This window comes from Saccopteryx bilineata, chromosome 6, assembly GCF_036850765.1.
Source record: "Saccopteryx bilineata isolate mSacBil1 chromosome 6, mSacBil1_pri_phased_curated, whole genome shotgun sequence".
Taxonomy (NCBI): Eukaryota; Metazoa; Chordata; class Mammalia; order Chiroptera; family Emballonuridae; genus Saccopteryx; species Saccopteryx bilineata.
Window position 1 is genome coordinate 78,881,187 of NC_089495.1, and position 23,010 is coordinate 78,904,196.

Here is a 23,010-nt window from a genome sequence, read left to right on the forward strand (position 1 = left end):
CATGACATAAATCAGTTTTCTCAAAGTTTAGGACCGTCCTAGTCAATGCACATATATTGAAAATCAACTGGGTGCCAGTCACTGTAATACATGAGGCATAATTACTTGTTCTCAAGCAATTTATAGTCTTAAAAGGACCTACCAGTATAATGTAGGTATAATTCTCACAGTGTCGACCTGGGCCAGTTCTTACCAGGTTCAAGTCTACTTCTTAATATAAATAAGACCGGAAGCTTCCCACAACATACACCATAATGGCATATATCAAAATGATTTTCTAGTGTCTATGCCAGGACACACAAGCAAACCTTTGTAACTCTTGACTTGCTTTAGCTGGGCTAAATGCCCAGGCGGCAACCAGCAGCACCATTATTAGAAGGAGGTTCATCACAATCCAGAGACTACTATGACAGTAAGCTACAGCTAACAAAATGCAAGTCTCATTTTGCATGCATAAATCAACTGCTTCATTATCAAACTTTGGCCAGATGAAAAAGTCAGTCAAGGATATGGCAAAAAGAAAAATCCCTGGCTGTTGGCATGGCATTTATGGTGAAAACGTATCTAACAAAACTCTATTCCAGCCACTAAAAGAAGGTCCTTGCTGAATTACTTCTCCTTCTTTTAACCTCTTCCCTTAGATAGGATGATGGAGGAAGGGCACAAGAAAATCAAAAAACAAACTTAATAACACCATACCTTCGAAGCAGCTTGATTTATAATGAGTTTGTGGGAACATTCTGAACCTATTTCATGTTGAATTACAGTCCACCTTTACAAGGGGCTGCTGAAGAAGGAGTTCATGAACATACTCCTCACACTACTTCAATCCTCTTCCTGCTCAGCCACTAAAATTTAAAATGCGATACAAACAAAATGCATCTATAAATTTATATAGTAACTACACAAACAAATGCAAACTCATTCTTAGTAACCATAAAATTACCTTCTGTTATCTATCACTTTGTGAATTATAGTTTCATCTCTCGGAACAGCCAACAGCGGAGAATTACACTGCTTCTCCTCTTACCTCTGTGTCATTGCGGCTCTCCCGGCTGGAGCAGCAATCAATACTCTCATGGATAAACAAATGATTAAAGGCCAAGATGAACTCCTGTAAATAGGGATCACATTATCTATTTTTTTTCACTGAATATAATTAGGAAAAAAACACTGTCGACTTTTGGGAACCTGGCTTGAATCATAATCTAATCAACATCCTTTTCTTTCTCTGGTTTCACTTTCTTAAAACTTTCTTTAGAAAAGGCAAGTTTGTAAACAGGTACAAAGCAAACAATGAAATAAAGTTGGATTTGAGTGGATTTCTTATTGTGTATATTAGGATACACCTAATTACTTAATAAAGCATCATGGAAATTTTAGCTTCAAAGTCATTAGCATTTTATAAACTTTTAAAAATTTAATATTAGTTCAATATCCAAAGAATATCACTGGTTTGGTGAGTATAAGATTTGCAAAGTTGTATAAGCTTGTAAATTGCCTAACAAGGTAATTCAAGTAAAATTAAGATGAAACCTTTTTTAAACCTTTAATTCTTAAAAAATAGAGATTTTTTTTGTAAGTTATAAGCTACACAATATTTAATTTTTACTTTTTTAGATGAAGAAAATAAATCTGAGGGTAGAAACAATATTTCCAATGTATTTTCTGCATTAAAATTCTGATTATAAGGCTAAACTATTATGATTTCATTTTTACTTTATTTATCTTATTGCTATTAATAATATCAAATTAAAAAGTAATCAGTATCGCTGATGATCATTCTTTTAAGTTACAATTACATTATCTTTTAAGTTGAGAAATTTTCATTGTTTTATAAAATATTGCAATATTTTATTACACTAAATGGTACCATTTAACTAGATTCGTTGATTATTTGTTATTTAGTCAAACTAGTGACTTTAAATGAAGTAATGTCTTGGAAAGCAATATGGTTGCAGAAGATAAAATTTTAATACAAGCTTTGACAAAATCAAGGGAATCAGTTGGAAATTATATTAAAAGAGCAAAGATTGGAAAACTGTTAGATAGAATATATATACATATGTCACACAAATATCATATATATCATATATATATGACATATATAACAATACAGGTGGGCCAACATCCAACTAATAGCAACATCAAAGATATAATAAAAGATAGTTTCCTGAAACAGAAAGATCAATGCCCAGCATAAAGTGTGAAAAAAATAACTAGACTCATAATTGTGAAGTTTTCACAACACAAAGGATAATTTAATGACTTTAAAAGCTTCTTAAAAGAAACAAAGAGTTCATCTATAAAACAACAAATAACAGATTAACATCAACTGCACATCTGTATAATTGGATGCTAGGAATTAATATAGCAATAACTTTGAAGGTTTGAGAAATAATGGTTTTAATCCACAATTACATATTCAGTTAATCTTTCGATCAAACTTGAAGCTAAAAGAGACACATTTTCATGTTTGGAAGGCATGCAGATTTATCTTTCTTTCCCTAGAAGCTACTGGAAGACAGACTTTCAGGTAGTTCAACCAGAAAAGAGGAAGAGAGAAAATCCAGGCATTTGTTGAAGAGTGATGCAAGGTGTCGGTGGTACAGTTAGCCTGGAGAACAATGAGTCCACAGGGAGTAGGACTAAGGAGAAGGTTCTGGGGAAAAGGGGGATCTCAGAGATTTATTATTATCCTTAGGAATTTGGAACAATTTAAGGATGCAATAAAGGCAATCAATTAAAGAATTGCAAGTAGAAACTCCAGAACAAAACAAAACAATATGTAATCCAGCAAAACAATAAATCTTTACATAAAAAGAAACATAATTATAGTATATTACTGGTTACACAGTAGGTAATATTTACATAGTTCTAACATCATAGCCGCCAATATTGTTTAAATACAAAAAATGTTGAGGGACAATTCTGCTTTACAGTATAGAACTTAAATGCCATTACTCTTATTAAAGAGAAAACGTGTGGCTGAATTGGGGACATAAAAGAAAGGGGTAAAGAAAGAAAGCCTGGCATCTTTATTCACTGGAGGGAGTCAGGTAGTTGATTTACTGATAAATCAAGAAATAAAACTATTTGCATACTATAAGAGTAACACATTTTGGAAATTCAGAGAGTGAATAAAAATGATTTTGGAAAAATGAGAAACAAGAAAAGATAAAGAATAATTTTAAAATGTCCCCCTGGTATAGACTGATAATTCGCCACAAAAAGAGGTTTGCCATCAGTTGGCACATTGACGGAGCCAAGTACATTAATGTAGGATTGTAGTAAGTCAAATGATTTCCAGTAAACAAAAGTTTTCCCAAAACTTAGGTTCTTATATATAAAGGACCTAGGAGGAAGGGCCAAAGACCAAGTTGACTAGGTCAAGTCAATGTCAGCCTACAGTTGGTAAAATAAGAACATTTTATCTTAGGTCCTAATATAGTAGTCTCAGATTTTCTTTTTGTTGAAGAAATGGAGAAAAGTAACTTAAACTTGAGGTAGTAGTAAAGAGGTTGAATACATATTTAAGTTACTTAATGCTTTTTTTCCAAGTCAAAATCTCATGATAAGGAACAAAGCATATCATACCAGACTGTTCAAATGTTTTCACATTCAACCTTAAAACAATGAGCCATTGTTGTTCTGTCATAGGGATTTGCATAGTACAACCATTTGCTAATATCACTAATTTCTCTTAGTAGGTTAGATTCAAAGTCAATAAAAACTCTATTCAGCAACTCTGCCAAGGAAATTGATATTACTACTTCCAAAAAATTGATTTTTTTGACTCGTCATCTTTTTTTTTTTAAACTAAAGCCAGCTATTAAGCTATGCTTAAGAGACTTTCAGAAAAGAACAGCAAGGGGGGAAACATACAATTCTGTATTGAAAATATTTTATTTTTATTATTGTTACAAAAGTGTTAATTTCCTAAGGGAATGGAGTTTAAATGAACACTCTGGAGTCCATTTCCTAGGCCAATCAATAATGACCTCATTTGTATGAAAAAGAGAGTACCTGTACATTTTAAAGTAAAATTTATAGCACCCATATAAATAAAGAGATAAGAATTTCTAACACTTTGAGACAGCAAACACAGATTTATGTTGAAATATTTAATTCAGCATTTGATGAGTCTTTGAATTTCTATATATCTGTATTTTCACTAACTAAAGCTTGTGATCAATCAGAAATCTTGGTGTCCTATAATTAACATTAGAAAATTACCTGCTCCAAAACTGTTATGATACTATTTTTATGAGGTCAAATAGCTAGTGTCTCATTTATAAAGAGGACCTGAAATTTGCTGACTAGATGAAAATAAAAGTAATGTTAACATTACAAAGTAGCAGAGATGATTTAGCATAATAACAGAGCGGTTGATAGGATTGCTAAATATTTTTATTCACAGAGGGGAGTTCTTTAGTTCTGGCAATGTTGGATGAGACCAGATCAAGTGCGCTCAGGGAGTTATGGCATAGAGTTTTGTCAATGTTGTGTTGTAAACACATCCTTTTCAAATATTTGTGTATTTCATCAAAATAATATCCTTTTTGTCATCCAGCAATGTTCATTTTTACAGATAAAAGAGACTTTCAGAGTTCAGAGTGAAGATGTATCAATAGATGGAGAGTTAGGCAGAATGGACACTCCCAGTTCTTTTTGATGACAGGCTCTAAACACCCATCTCTGGTTAGGCTGCACAGCTACTGCATGGTTTTTCACATGTACTATCAACACAGCAATGCTCGATGTACATAGCTTTTTATATACATGCTACAACATAATATTAAATAATTATTAATTCAGTAATTTCGGAATTAAATCTAAACAACAGTTATTAGTTGAGATGGGGGAAAAAACCATTCTCACGTGTGATTAGAAAATGATGGGGATTTGATGAAGTGGAAAGATACGGACAGCTTTTCCGAATGCCAAGTCTTGAATAGGCTAGTGCATCAGTGATAGTCATGTGATGACAGTCTGCATCAGAAGGGAATTGCTTTGTAAGTTTAAAGTGTTCGATGTAGAAAAGTCAGATTCTATGATTGAACTTAAACAAACAGTTGACCATAAAAGAGGGAGCAAAGTCGCTTGTTCGTTTAAGGAGACATCTATATTTTGCTGCTCACTTTTTAGAGTAAGAGTAGTACATGGGACTTTATGGAAGAGTTAAAATAGAAAGCATATCAAAGACTATAGTAATGAGCTAACTATTTTCTACAGTCTGTTCTAAGCAAAATTTCTTGCTAAATATTTTCAAGTTATTTAAATAATAGGAACTAGTAAGGCAATTTCAAGTTTTGGGTGATTTCTAATTTTTTTTCATTGGAAGACTCCCATTAAAAGAATAAAAGTAAAGATACCTGAAACTGAGACAGGGCACCTGTCAATTCAAACTTCAGGTGGATTCTGTTATGTGGCAGTAATAGTGATCAATGCAACCTGTTTAGAATATTTCGAATAAGAAATCACAGAGAAGGAAGATTTGTGCAACTGGTGCAATTTACTAATCAGGGGATTGGCTTAAAGTTTACTACAAGTTTATCAAGATGATGAAAGTGGGATTTATGTTTCTATGATTACTAAATATCTTATGCATGGAAAATAATATTTACATAACCCAGTCCACCAAACTGTCAGAAATTAAATTGGGTGGCTCTTTCAAAATAGGACTTTCAATATTTGCTGAAGGTTTCAAAAGAAGCAAGGATATTTCAAATGATTTATTTGATTGATTTTTTATAATTTCATCTTTTCAAATTAAGAAGTAAAGCATTGCCTGACCTGTGGTGGCGCAGTGGATAAAATGTCGACCTGGAATGCTGAGGTTGCCGGTTCAAAACCCTGGGCTTGCCTGGTCAAGGCACATATGGGAGTTGATGCTTCCTGCTCCTCCCTCCCCCTTCTCTCTCTCTCTCTCTCTCATTCTCTCTCCTCTCTAAAAATTAATAAAAGTTAAAAAAAATTTAAAAAAAGAAGTAAAGCATTTATGTTTTATAAAGCTAGACAATTTAGAAAAGTATATGAGGAAAATAAATGCTACACAATTAGATTAATTCTTTTTAAAATCATTTAAAATTTTTTAATAACAGCTCATATACAATATTATAGTAGTTTCAGGTGAACAGTGCAGTGATTACACATTATATAACTAAGTGATCATCTCAATAAATCTAGTACCCATCTGATACCATACATAATTATTAGAATATTATTGAATATATTCCTTATGTATATTGTATATTCCTTTGGCTACTCTTTAATAACCAGTTTGTACTTCTTAATCCCTTTATCTCTGTCACCTATCCTTCCAACCTTCTTTCCATCTGTTAACATTGAAAATGTTCTCTGTTTGTATGAGTTGGTTTCTGTTCTGCTTGCTTATTTATTTATTTATTTACTTTTTGATTCAGTTGTTGATAAATATGTATTTATTGCCATCTTATTATTCATATTTGCTATCTTTTCTTTTTCTTCTTCTTAAAGAAGACCTTTTAACGTTTCATGTAATACTGGTTTGATGAACTCCTTTACCTTTTCTTTGTCTGGGAAGCTCTTTATTTGTCTTTCAGTTCTAAATGATAACTTTGCTGGATAGAGTAATCTTGGTTATAAGTTCTTGCTTTTCAGCACTTTGAATATTTCTTGCCACTGCCTTCTGGCCTGCAAAGTTTCTGTTGAGAAATCAGATGGCAGTCTTACGGCAGCTCTCTTGTAGGTAACTAACGGCTTTTCTTTTGCTGCTTTTAAGTTGTCCCAGAGACTCCTTACACTTTCTTAATTATTTTTTGGATTCTTTTTTCTTTTTGTGGTTCTGATGGGTGTTTTTTGCTTCCTTATATTCCAAATTGCCGTTTCGATTTTTAGCTTCCTCTGTTCTACTATTAATTCCCTGTAAATTATTCTTCATTTTAGTTAGTGCATCCTTCATTTTTAACTGATTCTTTTATATTTTTTTATGCTTTCCAGGTCTTTTTTTTATGCTGTTGAAGATCTCTCTAAATTCAACTGCTCTTCCCCCAAGTTCATTGAGCATCCTTATCCCCAGTGTTTTGAACTCTGCATCTACTAGACTGTTTGTCTCCATTTTGTTTAGTTTTTTTCTGTTCTTTCATTTGGAACATCTTTCTTTTTGTCTCCTCCTTTTGGCAGTCTTCTCTTGTTTGTTTGCATGTATTAAGTAGGTGGCTATGTCTCCCAGGCTTGGTACATTGACCTAATGTTGTAGGTGTCTTATAGGAACCAGAGGCACAGCCTCCCTGATCACCCAAACTGGGTACTCTAGGTGTGCTGCCCCCAAGTGGGCTGTGCACACCTTCTTCTTGTAGTTGATCCTTAACTGCTGTTGACTCATCAATGGGAAGGATTTACCCCCAGACCTATTGGCTGCAAGGACTAGCTGCAGCATCTGACATCTATGGAAGACAAACTGTGCAGGTGTCCGCTCCACAGAGCAGGACTTACCTCAGAGGGACTCTGGTGCTTGCTGAGACAGCCCCTTGAGTGTGTCACTGGAGGTGGTGGGTGATGCTTTGACATGATCTGAAGCTGGGTCTTTGGTGTACTGGCTCTGAGGCCTCCCAAGAGGTTCAGACCAAGGTCAGCTGCTGCCTGTGTTCTGCCCAGGGCCACCCAGCATGAGCTACAAACTGATCTGTACATAGCTGTGACTTATACTGAGTCTTAGATGTGCTTAGGAGAGGCCAAGCTGCAAACCAAGGCCGGCTACTGTGAGAGCCAGACCTGGAGCAACTTAGTGAGAGGTGCAAGGCATGCCCAGGTAAGATGCTGCTTATATAAGAGGTTTTAGGAAAGTGTGAAGCATGAGCCAAGACAGTCCAATCATATGGAAAAGCCATCGGAAGTAACTTGGGTGGGCTCGCAAGTTAGTGGGGCGAGGTCTCAGGGAATCACCAAAGCAGGGCCAGGTTGGTGGAGACTCAGATACGGCACCCACTTGCAAACTTGTGCAGGAGGACTTATCAAAGGAACAATGGCCATTTCCAACACTTTTATCTGAGAGAAAGCTGCCCATTACCAGCTTTGGTTCTAATACCAGGTACTTGAGTTTCTCCGTGTATGTACCTGGTTGCCTCTCAAGCAGCTATTCCAGTGCTGGAGCCCAGAGGGAGTGAGTCCAAGTAAGTCCTTGCACAGATCCTTTAAGAGGAACTGCCTGGAGCCTGATCTGTGGTGGCACAGTGGATAAAGCGTCAACCTGGAACACTGAGGTCGCTGGTTCAAAACCCTGCACTTGTCTGGTCAAGGCACATATGGGAGTTGATGCTTCCTGTTCCTCCCCCTTTTCTCTCTCACTCTCTCTCTTCTCTAAAATGAATAAATAAATAAATAAATAAATAAAAATTTAATAATAAAAACGCATTAAAAAGAAGAGGAACTGCCTGGAACTCCAGCAGCCCTTCGTCTCACTCAGCTAAATTCTCTGCTGGTTTTCATAGCCAGAAATCATAGGGACTTCTCTTCTCAGCTCTGAAACCCTGAGTATGGAGGCCTGGTATGGGGCTGGGACATCTCACTCTTCAGGATTTCTGCAGCTCAGATACAGCTCCTGATTTTTGTCTACCACTCCCAGAGTGGGACTAGCCTATTCCACATCTCTACCATTCCTACCACTCTTCATGTGGCTTTTTCTTTGCATCCTTAGTTGTAGGACTTCTGTCCAGCTAGATATCAGGCAGTCCTGAATGACGGTCATTCTGTAGTTTAGTTGTAATTTTGATATGGCCATGGGAAGATGCAAGTACAGTGTTTACCTACGCTGCCATCTTGGCCAGAAGCAATGACGAATTCTTAATTTGACTACTTTATCAATTCAAGAGAATGTTTTCAGATAAAAGACTGTGTCCTTTATAATTTTCACAGCTATCACATTATATATCAAACAAAATCAGTCACTATTGACATTGTGATTATAATTTAAATGTATGATGCTTTTTAAAACACTGAATGCTTTCATATAATCTTTATTATATAAAGTAGTTAGAGTTGATGTTATATAATTTTCTGTCAATATTTAAAAAGTAAAATGAAAAAATTTATATAAAATTTGTCTAATGATTTAATATTAATAACTAATGTATGAGGAAATGGATATGGTGAAGCAAAAAGAAGCAATGCTTGCTAGTAAAAAAAAATACTGTAGGCATTTCAGAGAAGATATCTCATAACCAAAATGACTTCTTTTTAAAAACAGTAGAACAATTAAATATATCTCACTTTCTCCTGTAACAAGCCTTTAGTTAAGCCTTGTAATGGTTTATCATGACAACACTTTCTGTGCTTGTGCTTCTTTTACAAAATAATTTTTTACCTCTTGTTTGTTACTAAATTAATTGCACATTAATATCAAAGGGGTTCATAGATTCATGAGAAATATTTTACACTGAAAGATAAGGTGACAAAATGAAAACTTAAGAGGAACCAAGTTTTAAAAATATAACCCTGGCCCTGGCTGGTTGGCTCAGCAGTAGAGCGTCGGCCTGGCGTGCAGGAGTCCCGGGTTTGATTCCCGGCCAGGGCACACAGGAGAGGCGCCCATCTGCTTCTCCACCCCTCCCCCTTTCCTTCCTCTCTGTCTCTCTCTTCCCCTCCCACAGCCGAGGCTACATTGGAGCAAAAGATGGCCCGGGTGCTGGGGATGGCTCTGTGGCCTCTGCCTCAGGCGCTAGAATGGCTCTGGACACAACAGAGCGATGCCCCAGAGGGGCAAAGCATCGCCCCCTGGTGGGCATGCCGGGTGGATCCCGGTCGGGTGCATGCGGGAGTCTACTGCCTCCCCGTTTCCAGCTTCGGAAAAATGAAAAAAAAAAAAAAAAAAAATATATATATATATATATATATATATATATATATAACCCTGTTTATATATTTCTTATGGAAACATCCAATTTGTAGGTGAGATCAATCAGGACCTCTTTTAAGAAACCATAGTGAATTGTTTTAGGAGGGGAAAATATTTCTTTTTTATAAGTGTGGCTCAGATTTTGTTGATTTGAACAAATGAGGATTGGAAGCTGACCAGTGCAAGAAGTTGATCTCCATAGCGACAACTGAGAGCTTGTTTGGGAATCCAGCAGTGTTCAGAAACTCCATCCGATTGTGCTTGAGCCTGATGCTCTGGCTGGGCAGCCCGTGCTATTGTGCAGGCTCATTTTTAGCTCGGACAGCTGAATGGATTGCTCTGCCCTGAGGCAAGTGCTCTTCTAACCTGGTTTACTCTGGCCCAGCAGGTGTAACAACCCACAGTCTTTGCCTTCTCCCTTTCGCATCATGAAGTCACACCTGGCTGTCTTCCCCTTTGCAATAACATTTTAAATAATATATCAACTAGGACTAACTTCTATGGACAAAATATCTGTTGATTTCCTACTCTAGAGATTTACATGTTTTTATGTGCTGTCTATATTTTATAGACTAAAGAAAAAGACATGAGAAGAAAGGGAAAAATGTACTGCTCACCAAAATGAAGGGATATTTCAAAATGAATATGAAGTGATAAAATATTCCCTCATTTTTGTGAGCAGTATAATTTAGTTGAAGAATAAGAAGGGTAAGAAGAACAGCAACAACTGAGGGGTGGAGTTAAGTGGGTGTGGCTGCCCCACTACCCCACCCCCATTGGAGGTGTCTCATTTCTCCTCCCACTCCTGAAGTGCAGCTTTTATTTTCCTAAACATTTTTCTAAAGGAGATTGAGTTACTCTAATGCTTGCCCCATAAGGCACTGCTCACTGCTGATTTACAGATGAGACCCTTTAGGCTTAATCTGCCTGGGCGTTTGCCTGAAGCTATGACTTTTTGCATTTCTCCTCTTCCTGGCATCCCAGTGAGAAAGGACCAAGCCTGGTCGAAATGAGAAAAAATAAAGAGGTCCTTTTTGACTTGGTGTGACACAGCTTCTGGGCAGCCTTTGGGGATGTCTCCCTTCTTACCCTGCTCTGCTCCCCGTCAAGCTGGTGGATGATAATCCTCAAGTTCAGATAATAATTTGAAACCACACTTAAAAGGATCATTTCAAAATGAATGACATAAGAAAGGAAAAGGAAAAAATATATATATCTCTTATTTCTTCTAGATTCACTCTAAAATACAAATTACAAAGATAGGAAAACACATTTTTTTTTCTCATTTATATTTCTTGGATTATATACCAGTAAGTGCCATTTCATTCAAAGTCAAGCTCATACACGACAAGCCTAAGCTGTACATAAGTGACTGACACGCTTGAGTAAGCAAGAAATGAGAGCGGTGAAGTGGGTCTGTTCATGGTGGGAAAGAGCACTTGGAGATGGGGAAGGAGTCTGAGCTAGCTGCTTGTTAATGCAATATTCTTTGGAAGTTAACCAACATTGAAACAGCTTTACACAACCTTGAGTGACAAAAGCAGAAGAAAGACCTGATAGCAAGTGCAAGAAGGCTCAGAAGCAGTTAAGAGTGTGCACTTAGGAGCTCAGTGGGGGCAGGATTTGAACTGCAGCTTTACCACTTCCTGGCTGTGAGATTGTGGGCAATTACTTAATGTCTCTGTGCTTCAGTTTCTTCATCTGTACAATAAAAATGATGATGATGATACTGCATATCTCACAGGGTTGTGAGGATTAAAAACATGATGTATGGAAAGTGCTTATGACATAGAGAGCATCACAATACAGCTCTTACTGAGTACGAAGTATTATTTACCAAAGGAGGTTAGGTTTGTATTAGAGAAATCTTAACTGCAGGAATTTGTTTACTGAAGAGTAAGAAGTATAGATAGAGTTAACTTGAGGAATAAATTATGGGTCAGCCTTTATGTCTTTAATTGTGCTCCATTTCCTAACAGCAGCTCAAGCATCACCCTATTATTTGTCTTTAACAATGCATGGAACACTAACACAGGCAAGCATGTCAAAGAAAAGTTGGGCACCTGCCTGCTTATAGAAAAGGCTAAGAAAACTTAAAACTTAGTTTACATAGGCCCTGGCAGGTTGGCTCAGTGGTAGAGCATCGGCCTGGCGTGCAGGAGTCCCGGGTTCGATTCCCGGCCAGGGCACACAGGAGAAGTGCCCATCTGCTTCTCCACCTTTCCCCCTCTCCTTCCTCTCTGTCTCTCTCTTCCCCTCCTGCAGCCAAGTCTCCATTGGAACAAAGTTGGCTCAGGTGCTGAGGATGGCTCTGTGGCCTCTGCCTCAGGTGCTAGAATGGCTCTGGTTGCAATAGAATGACGCCCCAGATGGGCAGAGCATCACCCTCTGGTGGGCGTGCCGGGTGGATCCCGGTCAGGCGCATGTGGGAGTCTGTCTGTCTCCCCGTTTCCAACTTCAGAAAAATACAACCCCCCCAAAAAAAACCCAACTTATTTTACATATCACTGATGTTTATCTTTTCCCATTTAGAAATAAGGCATTTAATTCCTAACCACCTGGCTGACAAAGACTTGCTGAGAACCCTGTTAATAGCTATTCTGAAGATTCTCCAAATCCATGGCCTTAAATTTTTTAGTATTTATGGAAGCTCATAAAACATAGGTCAGTGTACATGAATCATTTTTAAGGTTGTATAAGAACAAGAACCACATGACCCATTCTGTCCAAAATATGTCCACCCAATGAAGAAATGTGCATTATTGCCATTTAGATACATCAGCAATATACTAAATAGTCTTAGAAATACATACTTGCAATTATATTTAATATTATGTAGATAAAGTCAAAAGTATACTTTCACTTTAAGGGTAAAAATGACAATCAGAATACAAAGAGAATATTGTACAAAAAGAATGTTTGATTTTTGAAGGCCACACTTTGTCCCAAATGAAGAGTAGGCAGCTTGTAAATGTCTTTTGTTTATAGAATCATGGATAAGACTAAAAATAACTAAATAAATTGTGTGAAGTTTACTGGAAATTTTCAGCTTGAGATTGCTTCTTGAGACAGGGTTCCCATAGAGGGGTGTGATGCCATTTTTAATGCATGCTCTAATAGATCTTTTTCATGACTAAATCACCTAATATTATCAGTCAAGCTGACTTATTCTCTTGATCTTCAAAGAGAAAGTAATTCAAACTATTTCCTTCCCTGAAATTTTATTCAATACTTTCTATAAATGACTTCTAATGAACTTTTAATATCAGTAACTTTCACAATGTCAGATGCAAGTTCATAGTGCATTCAACTTGTGCATTTTTATTGACAATTGAGTCAATAAATATGCTGTTTTTCCCCTCATGGGATTGTGTGCATGTTAAGAATGAACACTTTTAGGGAATTTAAGTCTTCATTTCCCTGGAATGAAACTGTATTTATTTTACACAGGAAATATTTTCTGTCTTGTTTTTATTGAATAAGAACACTAGAAAGAAGGCACATTCAGCTGAAAGATGAATGAAAGGTGCTCAACATTGACATTGAACAAAGAAGAGAAAAGGCATCATTCTTTGCCCACCTTCTTTGTCCCTAGCTGAAACCAAAAATGGAATTAAAGCTGTGCTTTATGGTGCATGCAGAACTCCAGATAAATGTTGATTGTTAACGTGGATGTCATGTCTGTGCCACTCAGGCATCCTATCACACATAAGGACATTTCCTTAAGGACAGGTGTGGTGCTGAGAACTCTGATGGATGCCTGCTTGTGCTATAATAACACTGTTCACTCCATGGACAATAACTGCCTGCTAAACAAACTCTGTGCATATGCCTTATGATGATAATGCTTGAGTCCTGATATACTGCAAAGTAGAGGATCAAAGGCCTTTTGGATGTTGGTGAATATCTGTACAACAGTAAGATAGAGAGATTTTTTTTTTTTTTTTTTCATTTTTCTGAAGCTGGAAACAGGGAGAGACAGTCAGACAGACTCCCGCATGCACCCGACCGGGATCCACCCGGCACGCCCACCAGGGGCGACGCTCTGCCCACCAGGGGGCGATGCTCTGCCCATCCTGGGCGTCGCCATGTTGCGACCAGAGCCACTCTAGCGCCTGGGTCAGAGGCCACAGAGCCATCCCCAGCGCCCGGGCCATCTTTGCTCCAATGGAGCCTTGGCTGTGGGAGGGGAACAGAGAGACAGAGAGGAAAGCGCGGCGGAGGGGGGGAGAAGCAAATGGGCGCTTCTCCTGTGTGCCCCGGCCGAGAATCGAACCCGGGTCCTCCGCACGCTAGGCCGACGCTCTACCGCTGAGCCAACCGGCCAGGGCTAAGATAGATCTTAACCATGAGATTTAGCCATTAATGTTCCAATCATGTGATTTAAATTCTATGCCATTTCAGTCAAATATTAACTCAATATAATTGTGAAATTCTAGACAAAACATTTTTTTACTGGGTAATCTCATTTTGTCATAATTGAAATATACCCCAATTTATCAGAAATTTTTCTATCATGAGAAGCTCTACTATCAATTTTAGCTTTCACATGTAAGATGTCTACTTATTTGCATCTTTTCCTATAGGTTGCTTATTCTTTATGTTAATTATGGCTTAGATTTCATTTTATGTACATTTTCATTTGCAGGCATAGAATGCCATAAGTAACTCTTATCTAAGGATACATGATTAAACAAAGAATTTTAGTTAGTTTATCTTGTTCTTTGAATGCTTAAAAAATACATGCAGTTATTTAATAATTTCTTCCAACATTTTATTTTATATGGAATAACTCTTAACTTGGTCATCTGAGCAACAATGACATTTCTTAATTATTATCTTTCTCTGTTCCTGAGGTTTTCAATATCTGCCTTGTACACAAATTAAGGTCACATTTTGTCTTCAGGACTGCTTATACAACTTCCTCCTCAGATTTCATGTTGAAAAAAAATCTTCCATTATATTGCTAACTGATTACCTATTGGCTGTTCTGGGAGCTGCTGAAATGGTATACAAATATTTCAAACATAATTTTATAAGCATAAACTGAACTAATGCACTATTTTTCAGAATGATATTTTACTTAGTCCACTTGACTACTTGTAAAGAATGTGTCTGGACAGTGACTCAAAGAACCTTTTTAAAAAAGCATATGAATCATACTCAATGATTTATTCACATATCTATTTAAAAAATTCCATTGGTCATGCTTAAAAAGGTTGCAAGCCCTTTGACTTAAGTATTTCTATAATGGCTGTTAAAATCAATTCTGGCATTAAAGTCTCCAAGAATGAACAATGCATTGAGTGGAAAATTGATTACATGGTCAAAGAACAGTCCTTTGTGGCCTCGTTTGCTTTTTCGATTAGCACAGCTGTCATGGCTGTTGTAGGTGGTCCTCAAAACTTATAGGGGAAAAAAAAATCTGTCCTTAACATTTAATGTTTGTCTATGGATTTTTTTGGAAAAAAAAATGTTTTTGCTTGCTTATTAGAACCTATCCATGTAGGTACCAATGTCAAGTTGAGTTTTGTAAAGATAAAAGGAGAGAGACAAAAGAGACGGATGTGTAAACAAAAGCAAAGAGTAACATAAAAACTTATTCTAGGATTTCTGTCTAAGTTTATGGGAAACACATTTGTTTTGATAAGGGAAGTTGTTCTGATTCTCACTGCAGTCACACCCATACATAGTAGAGTAATTTACCTTTGGTAGAAAAATCTGCTGATATATGGGTGTGTGGAAGAAAGTAGCTAAAAATGGGAAATAGTCACTTTTCTGTCTTGTTTTTATCTTTGCTTTCTTCTTTTCTGCCATCAAAAAGGAGTTTTCAGGCCAAGTCTCCTCCCTGGCACTCAGAGAGGGACTTTCCCAACTACATTGATCTTGTGCACTTTACCTTGAATAACACAGGCCGCAGGTGTTTAATAACTGCCCACTGATGTGTGCTATTGATTTAGCTTAGATTTATTTATTTATTTACTTACATTTAACTTTTCCATCCTAATGAACAGATTTCAGATAAAATCCTCTAAGAGTTTTGGAGTGTTGATTTGCTCTGCTTCCTTTGAACACTCTCTAGAAAAGACTCATGTACCAATCTCTCTGGCTTCCCAGGCTAACAGCCAAAGAATTTCTTACCTCTTTTCTTATTGAATATTGTATTAGTTTTCTTTTGCTTTTGCGGGTGTAAAAATTTACCACAAATATATGGCTTTAAAACCACATAAATCTATTAACTTATTGTTCTAGAGAGCAGAGTCTGAAATGGGTTTCACTGATTTAAAATGAAGATGCTGGCAAGGCTGTGTTCTTTTTGGAGGCTCTAACAGAGAATCTATTTCTTTACCTTCTCCAGCTTCTAGAGGCCACCTGCATTCCTTGGCTTGTGGCCTCCTTCCATCTTTAAAACTAGTCATGGCTGGTTGAGTCTTTCTCATACTGCATCATATTGACACCAACTCTCCTGTGCTTTGCAAGATCTTCAAAATTACACAGAATGCCTTCATTATTCACTTATAAAGACCCTTGTGATTACATGGGGCACACCTGGATTATCCAGGATAATTTTCCTATCTCAAAGTCAACCAATTAGCAACCTAATTCTATTTGCAACCTTAATTATCCTTTGCCAGGTAAAATGCCATAAACCCAGATTTCAGGAATTAGCATGTGGACATCTTTACGGGGCCATTATTCTGCTTAACTAGATATATCTAGTTAAGGTAAATGTACTGCATGTATAGCATTTATAGTAATTATACCTTCATAGCCATATCTTTGATATAAGAGAGATACCACGTGTCTGGTGAACTTCACTGTCTTTCCTCCTAGCCTCCATGTAGCTGTTCTTTTCATCTGCAAAAAGAATTTCTAACTTGAAGTTTATTGATTTCACATTTGTGGATCTTTGAATCCTTTGAAATTATATGTTAAATATTTTGGTAAGTAATTATTATTTTTTTTGTTTTCAAAGACATCATAAAGAAAGTAATATAATTATATATAATTCTACATGTCCTTAAATTCAGTTGTCATTATAGTTTTGATTCTTTTCTTTCCCTCAAAAATGTAAAGTGGTTTCCAGTGGTTTAAAACATATTAAAAGTTCTAAATATTTGACTCAAGATCTTGTATCAGAATCTACTTAGCATTCTGGAAAGTGAACATGGAGATTATGCTATTCTACTATGTTCTTAAATTTGACTGAGTACTATTGGTGACTAATTACAATGAGTCTTTTAGTGAGGTTATTCATCTGTGCAACTTTGAGCATCTTGCAAAGCACAAATATATCTCATAGCTAAAGCTAGAAGAACCAAAAGTTTGAGGGAAGGTTTCATCTTCAATTGCTAAGTTTGTCCTGTTTCTCTTTCTTCAACCTGATATTTTTGGTGAAAAACTCTAAAAATTTCCTAAATACCCGTGTTTTTTTTTTGTTTGTTTGTTTTTGTATTTTTCTGAAGCTGGAAACAGGGAGAGACAGTCAGAGACTCCCGCATGCGCCCGACCGGGATCCACCCGGCACGCCCACCAGGGGCGATGCTCTGCCCACCAGGGGGCGATGCTCTGCCCCTCTGGGGCGTCGCTCTGCCACAACCAGAGCCACTCTAGCGCCTGGGGCATAGGCCAAGGAGCCATCCCCAGCGCCCGGGCCATCTTTGCTCCAATGGAGCCTTGGCTGCAGGAGGGGAAGAGAGAGACAGAGAGGAAGGAGTGGGGGTGGAGAAGCAAATGGGCACTTCTCCTGTGTGCCCTGGCCGGGAATTGAACCCGGGTCCCCTGCATGCCAGGCAGACGCTCTACCACTGAGCCAACCGGCCAGGGCCTAAATACCCGTTTTTAATGTCTAGGGTAGTATTGAGATGATTTTGATATTGCAAGTAAGAAGAGAAGAAAGAAGTAAGCCTATTGAATATCAATCTCTTTAAGAAGCTCTCTTCATGCCCCCAAGTGCCTTATCTTCCTCTCACTGGTTGTAAATGAAAATTTCTGTGCTTTCTCAGCTGATAATTAAGATTCTGGCTATTAGACTGCTTAGATGTTAAAAGAACAGAAAGATATAGAAAAAAACTCTTAATTTTTTCTTTTCTCTCTCTACGGTGGTTCTAGAAGTCTAAAGTCTATAAAGGTTTTGTCCTTTAAGTTCTTGATATTTGTCTGCTGAAAGATTCATCAGAACTCTTTCATACTATAGTGGTCTCTGCTGAGGCAGGTGGGTGAATGGTCTGTGAGAATCTGCCATGCTTTCTTCACCCAAAGAGTTGCCATAAATTTGACCTTGGGAAGGAGCAGATTGACGAAGGTTTGGCACAACACCTCTGAAAGATTGCCAAGCCTCACTACACCCTACTGTCTAGCTCTCTACCACCTTCCATCTTTCAAATCACAGCTCATCAATTTAACTAAACCTTTAAGATATCTTCCAGGCCTCCAGAATAAGGTTGAGGTTTTAAACTCAGTTTTTTAAATCAACAACTTTTTTTGAGCACTTACTGAATGCAAGACATTCAGTTGTGTTCTAAGAATTAATGTGTGTAAGGTGGCCATGTTTACCGCATACCTTCTCTCATAAAAGCCTGAAACCTAGTTTAAAAGTTATTTAAGGGACGCCTGACCAGGCGGTGGCGCAGTGGATAGAGCGTCTGACTGGGATGCGAAAGGACCCAGGTTCGAGACCCCGAGGTTGCCAGCTTGAGCGTGGGCTCATCTGGCTTGAGCAAAAAGCTCACCAGCTTGGACCCAAGGTCACTGGCTCAAGCAGGGGGGTTACTCGGTCTGCTGAAGGCCCGCGGTCATGGCACATATGAGAAAGCAATCAATGAACAACTATGGTGTTGCAACGAAAAACTGATGATTGATGCTTCTCATCTCTCTCCATTTCTGTCTGTCTGTCCCTGTCTATCCCTCTATCTGACTCTCTCTCTGTCCCTATAAAAAAAAAAGTTATTTAAGGAAGAGAGAGGGGGGATTGAAAAGAGAGAAAAAGACACAAGGAGTGGAGGAAGAAGTGGGAGGGTGGCAGAGAGACATTAAATAATATCAATTAAAGAAATATCACAGGCTATTACATGATTAATTACCAAATGAGTGCTATAAAATTTAAGTACCCTGGCTTCAGAGAAATTAGAGATCATTGAGAATTGGAGGATGAACTTGAAAGAATTTTGAAGGGTAGCTCAGTAGGGAATAGAGAGTTGGCATCTTGAATAGGTGGGCCCAGCATAGAATGGAATGGTCTGAGAAAAATGCTTTATTAACATGAGCTTTTTACTTTTTTTTAATGCCCTATAAAAAGTTATGAATTAACCTTCTTAGATCAATCTTGGTATAACTCCACAAAGTTGGTAGTTTAACCATAAAAGAAAGTAATGGGTAATTTACATTGATTATAAAGTGAAATATATATACTTTTACTCATATTTACAGGTAACAAACACATCTTTGATTATTCAAATCTATTATTAACCCTGTCAGCCATGTTCACAAGGACACATGCTGAAACTTTTTTTTTTTTAATTTTATTTTTCTGAAATGAGAAGCAGGGGGCAGCAGACAGACTCCTGCATGAGCCTGACCGGGATCCACTCGGCATGCCCATCAGGGGGCGATGCTCTGCCCATCTGGCGCGTCGCTCTGTTGCCACCAGAGCCATTCTAGCGCCTGAGGTGGAGGCCAAGGAGCCATCCTCAGCGCCTGGGCCAACTTTGCTCCCATGTAGCCTTGGCTGTGGGAGGGAAAGAGAAAGATAGAGAGGAGAGGGGGAAGGATAGAGAAGCAGATGGGCACTTCTCCTGTGTGCCCTGGCTGGGAATGGAACATGGAACTTCCCCACGCCAGGCCGATGCTCTACCGCTGAGCCAACTGACCAGGGCCCATGTGCTGAAACTTTTTAAATTTCAATAATGGAATGGTTTTTGCTAAAACAATTTTAAAATCTTTAGAATATATTAACTTTTCACAATCAGAAACTTTTTGTGAGCTTCTGTTTGAAGCTTGATCTTTCTTTGATACCTGTGTTGCTGTGCTATATTTACTTGTGATTAAATGGAACCCTCAGCTAGTTGATAATGTCTTTTGGCTTGTAAAGAGCAATAAAAGAATTTAAATCATTTAAAGCATAGCTCTTCTTTGATATAAACTGTCCAACATTATTCTAATACAAGAATGCCTTACATACTTTTAATGAATTTCCTTTTATATAAATAAAATATTTAGCAAGAGAATTTGAGATGCCCATTAGGACATCTCATTCATAAATGTCCAGGATGTTCATTTTGCCGGACCTGATGATGAAGGAAAGGTTTATGTGCTGGATAAAATTATCCAGCAAGTGTATTACTTTTGGAGAACAAAGACCCAAAGCCTTGCTTACAAAGCTTTCTGTAGGATTCTTTATTAAAATTTGACTCTCTAAAAAAATATCTTTCTCCTCTAACAAATCTCCATAAAGTGTTAATCTTACCTTTCTCTCCTCATAGATGATAGAAAGAGATTTTCAGCTGATTGCTAATGACTTTGAAGGAACTTTTAACAGCTGTTCAAGGCCAAATAGATTACTCTGTTTTATGCAAAACCTATCAGCAATTTTGCTATTGCACATTTCTTTATTTCCTTGGAGTTAATTGCTGAATGTCATCCATTCCTGCTGTTCTCATGAGCCTGAATTTTCTCAAGATGTTTCATAACTTTCTCCTTAGAGATTTCAATCTCTGTCAAATATTATAATTTTTCTTAAACAAAGCCTTTGAAGCAAGAGCCATCCAAATGTCTTTTATAGTAAATATTAATATAAATATCAATACCCCTTAAAAAAATCTTTATTCTAAATTAGAATTTCAGTGTCATTCTGATATAGTCGAAAAACAAGTTGAAATTTGAAAATTTTATTTATATTCCTTTTGCCTTCCCTTCCACCCCACCCAAGTCTCTTCTTTTAGAGTAACTGAATTTTTCTAATTCTTGTAGTAAACAATCAAGTTGTACCCACTACATTTTTCTTCTTAAATCTGAAAAAATGATTATCAGCAAGCTCACAGATTCTAACACATCATTTTTGGGGGTGTGGGGGGTGGAAGCTGCTACAATGTGTCATACTCATGCACTTTAGCAGGAGTCTCTGGAGCTCTTTCCAAAATGTCTGAGTTGAAGACATTTGTTTATATTCCTTACCTAAAGGGTATCTTCCTCTCTTCACAATGTAACTAGGTCCTGTAGTCAAAATGTCACACACCAGCCTGTCAACAAATCGTGAAATAGGTAAGTTTCCTCTGAAGGTCACGCATACAATTGCTCATCAAAGAATTATATCAAAGGTCTTGTAGATTTACCACTTCTGTTTGCTCATTTTGCATTCTTTTTTTTCTTTCTTTTTTTTCCCTACCATTATCCTGCTTTGTTTTCTCCACCCCACTCCTTGTATTAATCTGGAATTCTTATTCTTTTGAATCATAAGATGTATTCATCTAATTAACCTCTAGTACACTCACTACTTTAGACAGCTGGATTTAAAAAAATTCCTAGATGTCTGGGTGTCTCTGTTTTTTTCCCTGTTTGAATAGCAGTTGTGAAGAGGGAAAAAGAAAGGGAAGGATGTAGGAAACTCTCAGAAAATTAAACTAAAAACAAATTTAGCAAGTGCTAGGACCTTGAAAATGGATATGATGGAGCACTATAAATTTTCACAAGAAAGTTAGACGGGAAATTTCAGTCACAATTTTATCTAGTTATTCAGGGCAAATTTTAAGTTGCAGAGGGGCCTATTAAGATATACAAATATTTATAAGATCTTTAATGCAATTAACTTTACTAGTAATACCTGAATGTAGATTTCTCTACAACAAAGCCTTCCATGTAAGCATCTCATGTTAAAGGTTGGTTATCCTTCTCAACCAGCCTCAAAGTCAACTACTGAACAGACATTGCTTGTAAGTCCTTTATTCATGGAGGCCAATGGTTAAAAATCTTACCAGTTACCCTAGAAAAGTAACACACTACTTGTCTGCAGTGTCATAAATTTATTAGAAAATAAAATAGATTGTATAGTTCTAAAGTGAGGTCATCTAAACAGCTGCATACAGATTCCAGAATAAAGATTTGAGGGCAGCCTCTAGCTGGTTAGCTCAATCACTCAGAGGGTCATCTCAAAACCAAGGTTGCAGGTCCAATCCTGGTAAGGGCACATACAGGGAGGGAACAATGAATGCACAACTATAACCTCTGAACACTTTCTTTCCCAAGAAGAGCAGTGAAGTTCAATCTCCATTATGAAAGAAACAATTTGCAAATAAGAGAAGAAAGGGGTAGTTAGAAATAGGCTTCTCTGCTCATTTAACTACATATTTCTGAAAATTAATGTTTGTTTCTTGGAAGAGTGGGTGTGTCTGTGCATTTGTGTGTTACGTGTGAGTGTGAGTTTCAAGAATGCTCCCTAGATGCTCAGAAAACTATAACATGCATGCCTACAACACCAGCTGCTACTCCGCCACCCTGTGTGGTTGTTTTGAAGTAATCACACACAACTATGAATTGTTCTTGAAGACTTGGAATGTTAAAAACTACCAAGGACTGCCCACTTGGGATAAATTTTGTAAGTCTTTAGAGCAGGTAGTCTTTAAACAAGATAACTATATTTGTTAAATTTACTATTATGAAATATAAATACGTCTTGGGGACCATCTGATTTCTATGAGTAGGATGTGAGGTTTCTCAAAATGAAAGAGAGCCTCATAGTTTCATTCTACAATGTGGAACACTAAGTGACATAGAGCCCAATAATTGATAATAAAATGAATGATAAGGTAAAAAAGAGCTCTTCTGAAAAAAAAATTGAACAACAGAAAGACCTTCCAAGAAATATTCCCAGAAAAAAATGTTATTCTATGAATTCCATGTATTTTTTTTAAGTGAGAAGAGGGGAGATAGTGAGACAGACTCCTGCATGCACCCCAATGGGATCCACCTTGCAATCTCTGTCTGAGGCTGATGCTGGAATCAGCCAAATTATTTTTAGCATCTGAGGCCTATGCTTGGGACCAACTGAGTTCTCCTCAGTGCCTGGGGCCAACACTTGAGCCAATTGAGCCACTGGCTGCAGAGGAAGAAAGAGAAAACGGGGAGAGAATGGGGTAGAGAAG

The 23,010-nt window shown here is 37.4% G+C and overlaps 1 non-coding gene across 1 annotated transcript; it reads right to left on the bottom strand.

The window, feature by feature from the left end:
* Window positions 1-17,626: 17,626 nt before the first annotated feature.
* TRNAA-GGC (transfer RNA alanine (anticodon GGC)) lies at window positions 17,627-17,702 on the bottom strand. Its single transcript has one exon. It is a non-coding gene; the product is annotated as a tRNA-Ala (tRNA).
* Window positions 17,703-23,010: the final 5,308 nt, after the last annotated feature.